The sequence below is a fragment of the Myxocyprinus asiaticus genome, chromosome 16 (assembly GCF_019703515.2).
Source record: "Myxocyprinus asiaticus isolate MX2 ecotype Aquarium Trade chromosome 16, UBuf_Myxa_2, whole genome shotgun sequence".
Taxonomy (NCBI): Eukaryota; Metazoa; Chordata; class Actinopteri; order Cypriniformes; family Catostomidae; genus Myxocyprinus; species Myxocyprinus asiaticus.
In genome coordinates, this window is record NC_059359.1 from 30679346 (window position 1) to 30684597 (window position 5252).

The 5252-nt window shown below is 35.6% G+C and overlaps 1 long non-coding RNA gene across 1 annotated transcript; it reads left to right on the top strand.

Moving 5' to 3' along the window:
* Window positions 1-1481: 1481 nt before the first annotated feature.
* LOC127454082 (uncharacterized) lies at window positions 1482-4835 on the top strand. The gene is made up of 3 exons (XR_007899492.1): window positions 1482-1594; window positions 4119-4181; window positions 4504-4835. It is a non-coding gene; the product is annotated as an uncharacterized LOC127454082 (long non-coding RNA).
* The last annotated feature ends 417 nt before the right edge of the window (window positions 4836-5252 follow it).

Sequence of the window (5252 nt, forward strand, 5' to 3'; positions counted from 1 at the left end):
TGAAGCAGGAAGATTTACAACCAGTCACAGTAATGATGTTAACAAATAGGGTTGCAACGGTATGAGATTTTCACTGTATGATAACTGTCTCAGAAAATATCACGGTTTCACGGTATACGGTATTACACAATTAACTGAAGTATGTGTAAAAAAAAGTCTCCCTTTTGAAAATAAATAGAATAAATAAGAAAGCTAACAGAATAATAATAATAAACCGAATTATAAACATGATTAAAAAAAAACAGCATGTAACTATAACATGTTATATAACTAAAGCATGTTAGCATAGCATGATAAATTAACTACTAAATGAAAAATAACATCAGCTGTGTGAGCTTTTCAAGTAATGTCCTATGATTATTAACAATTAACATATACTGTATGTGTGCGACAGCGCATCCAGGCTGCTCCTGTCTGTACCTTTAACTCGGTGGTTCTCAACTGGTTTTGCTTCAGGACCCAGATTTTACATTGGAAATCAAGTGGCGACCCACCATAGTAAAAACATAACCTGTCTTTAATGTATCCTGGGTCGCATTTCCTTTTATGTTGCATAGTTTTGTTCATGATTTTCAATACAAGGACATGCATCAAGTGACATTATTTTTGTTGTTGACGTCAACAACAAAATCTACAGGAAGTTTTCTCTCCCCCCTTTTAAAAATTGAAGAGCATATTTACTTATATGAGCCCATTATTATCCCATTTGTTTCCTAATTTCAAACAGAACATACATATTACACAGGAGGAAAGGCTCCTCATTACCATGGTTAGGTCAGTGTAGCTAGTCTTAAATAATAATAATTGATAGTATTTATGAAAAAATAAGTACTAGTTTAAACACATCTTGAAACTTTAACTACAACTGCCACTGTTGATATAAAATGAGGTCTAATAGATTCTACCTTTAGATTATTTCATATGAATCTAAAACATTTTGTCAAAATATAAGTTACTTTTACTCATGTAAAATCGTGAAACAATTTTGTAAATGTGATGATGTATAATGAAAAATAGCTCAGTGTTGCTCTTTTCCTCCTCAGTGCTGTTTGGCATGTCAGGGCTGCCTACTGTTTGATGGGTTTGACTTGACTTCCTCCGTAACACTTTAAACTAGATAAGCCTCACTAGAATTGAAATTGGTCACATCAGTTTTGAGGTCTATGTGCCACAATATCGAGGGAATCCCGGTTTTTGCACGCGCGCGCCAGAGTGAAGAGCAGATCATGATCGTGAGCTGGTTCCGTTACACTCGTGCGAAAGTGCAGATGAGAAGCCTTTAGTTGATTGCGAGATTATCATTAAATCTGACTCGGCAGTCCTAAATAGGCTATCACTTGGGCAGCCGCCGAAATATCTTTAATGGGAGAACCATGGCATTGTTCTTTCCCTGCTGTCCGAGTAGACCTGCAACCCACTTTTGGGTCGCGATCCACCAGTTGAGAAACACTGCTTTAACTCACAAACACACTCACTTATGTCAGACCCCCTCGCCTCGCTTCTCTCTGACATTTTCTCCGCTGCATGTGTGTGTGTGGCGCAAGTTGACGAGTCTGACAGACAGTCAAGGAGGAAAGGAGATGCGCACGTGCAGGTGAGATTCTCCTTCTGGTTGCATTTTTTTTCTCAATACCATAGATAAGCAAATGTACATAGTATGATAACTGTCAATTTTCATACCGTGGTATACCGTGAAACCGGTATACTGCTGCAACCCTATTAACAAAAAAATCAGACAATGCACAGGCAATTTGGTGATATCCCCGCAGTTGTGGTCTTGACCGGTCTTGAAATAAAATCCAAGTCCTCTTTGTCTGAGACCAAGACAAGACCGAGTAAAAATGCGGTCGATTCCGAGATGAGACCAAGACCTTCAAAAAGGTCTCGAGACCAAGACTGATCTCGAGTACTACAACACTGCATTGTGCTATTACTGCCATGGAAAACAGGCAGTGAATAGAATTTTATTAAAAGAGATGACTGTGTACATTTAATATTGATCATGGCAGCAGTAATTTGTCATACATTGTTCAAATAATGGAGAAGACTGCTACAATTGGACATGTATCCAAATGCACAACCTAGCACTCAGAACCAACTCGCAAGATTCAGAATTGCACCATCGTAATTTTGGAGGTGCATTTGCGTGTTACCCCAAATTGCAAAATTCCATTAGTAAATAAGTGCAAATAAATGGCTCTTTCAGTGAGCATTTATAATTCTTAATGAATTCCCCCCATAGTATATACATAGACACTTAAGATATATGTAGTCATTTCCAGATGGATCTCATTGTGAATTTGGCAACAGGAGGTCGAAATTTCTAAAGCTAAAATCAGTCTGTACTTACCAAAATTCAAACCACTGCCCCAAGTGGTCAAAGCAGAAAGTGTTGTTTTTTGAATGTATGAGCTCCAGTTTCTGGGTGATATGTCCACAGAGGGGTGCCGAAAGCAAGTTATTTTTGTTGTAAACCCTAAACCTAACCGTAACTGGAGTAAAAATGTAATCTTATATGAAAAATGCAACCTCTAAACCGATTAATCAGCACTGATAGTTGCTTTGATATTATTGGATATTGGCAGAAATCTATGCCGTTAGCTGCTAAACTTTTATTTATTTATTTTTATTAACAATCACGTTGGGATTTGCTGTATCTAAATCTTTCATCATTGACAACATTCTTCAAAATTTGTATCCTCATTTCAATGCATATTTTGTTATTTTGATTAGATAATCAAGTGTTCTATATTGAAGCTATAAAAATGAGACTATATGAAAATGTGCCCAATCATTACAATTAATTAATTAATTTATTTTAAATAAAAACCTTTATTTAGTAAATACTTTAGAGCATCCTAAAAGAGCCAAGTCTCTGTAATTTCAGAATAAGAGTCCCTTGTGTGTTTGGGGCTTGTTTATAGTTAAAAGTCCCAAATCTTAATTTGTTTTTCTTTCTTTTTTTTTCTTTCTGGTTATTATTGGGATTTTGGTTGAACAATAAACTGCATCTGGGATTTTATTCATTTTGGACTCTTGTAGCCTTAGGAACATTTTTTTGGATAAGACTAAGGAAACATTTTTTTTGTTGTTTTTTTTTTACATTTAAAGAATAGATTTTGAAATCTGTTGTCCTATTAATCAGTTATCTGCCTTTTTCAGGGTTGGGAGGGTTACTTTTGAAATGTATTCCACTACAGATTACAGAATACATGCTGTAAAATGTAATTTGTAACGTATTCTATTATATTACTCAAAGTCAGTAATGTATTCTAAATACTTTGGATTACTTCTTCAGCACTGGTAGATTTTTTCACTTGTTTTGACTATAAAAACTCTGCCAGTACAGTAAGACAAAATACACATGTTAAAAATACATTCTCTGAAAAACCTAAATATCTTATGCAATGTTGTTTCTAAAACAAGAAAAATCAAATTGATCTTGTTTTAAGGATTTTTTTTTATATTTTTACAGGAAGAAATACAAAAATTATTATCAAGAATACCATTTTTGCCCTAATATCAAAGGTCTTACCAGAAAAAATAAATTATGATCCAACGTGAATTTTCTTGATAGAAAAATATGATCGTGCCTGATAACATGTGCATGTAAAATGGCTAGAAATAGCATTTTATCTTAGCGTAAAGCTGACAATTTACACAAGGTTTATTTCTGTTTCTTCTGCTCCAAACTTAATTCAAACTTACTTCTCTGTCTGCTTGTATGAATGTAACACATCATAAGAAATTGTTTCACCGCTGTTCAAATGCACTTTGGATCACATTATTTATATGTATAAATGTTTTCCATCTGAAAGGACTAAATATGAAATGAAACAAATGACAATAAAATGCAAAGTAATCTCTTCAGTAATCAAAGTACTTTTTAAATGTAACTGTATTCTAAATACCAATTATTTAAATTGTAACTGTAGTGGAATACAGTTACTTTTATTTTGTATTTTAAATATGCATTCCTATTACATGTATTTCGTTACTCCCCAACCCTGGTCTTTTTAGCCACCTTAGTTATCGGTATCAGCAAAATCCACTATCGGCCAACCTCTAACGCACATTCTTGATTAGGTGAACACGATTAATTCCTGGTTTCCATGCAGGACCAGAGCCCGTATCTTTGAGGCTGCTGATGCAACATGCTGTTAGTAGCACCACAGGAAAAGGTAAACACACTTGAATTGATGCAAATATGTGTGATGGGAGATGGCGGTGGTCAGTAATTCGGCAGAATGGGGTCAATGTCAGGGTACTGGAAGCAAAATGTTGATTTCCTATGTTGATGTTGCCATATCAGTAATCTCTAAATGGAATTTAGTTTGAGGTCCTATTTCTGCAGCGGATGAGAACCCCAGCTGGCCCATCTTTTGTGCGTTCTTCTCCGCAGTTATCACATTATTATAAAGCCTGCTAGGTATTAGAAATTGTCTGCTGAAATTTTGTATTCAGGCACATTCATTGTGTGGTAATTGTGTTGTCACTTTGCAGTAATCCAGCACTAACCCTGATTCAGGACAGCACCTTGGGCTCCATCCCCAGAGTCTTGGCATTACCTCAGGGCCTCTCAGTTGGTGTCAAGTCTTGTATCCTTTCTTCCCACAAACTCTGCCACTTATTTTTGGTATCTGTCAAAATGTAAGAATCATGGAATTTGGGGGGAACAAGGACCACTTCTCTTTAATACAACTCTGTGATTTTAATGGAAGCTGAGCAAGAATTATGTACCTCATTAGGTGTCTCATTAGGCAATGTTAAACAAATGTTGTGTAAGTGCACAACATAAATCATTTTATTTGTAACAACATGAAGCCTTGTTTTCAGTTCTGGCATTAATTATAAAAACATTATCATTTAAAGTCACTTTTCCTAATCTGCTCTCTTTCTTTTGAAGTGATACAGCTATAAAACCAAAGGAGTCCCTGGATAACAATGGACTGTACAGTTTGCAAAACATCTAGCAACAAATTCATTACAATGTTCCTGACAAGATTTCCCCTTTGTTTTGGTGTTTGTCAGAACACTGAGATCTATTATGGCAAGCAAAGAGAACAGTTTTGCCTCTTAAAGATAGGACACATTATGAGAGTGCATTAAAATGGTGGAGGCCAAGTTATAAATCCAGAGGAGGTAAACTCAATAATTACCATGACCTTATACCTGAGATGCAAAACACCTGTTCCCAGGCAGTTGGTGAGCCTGATTTACCTGACATTCCGAACATAGTCTTTGTGGATATC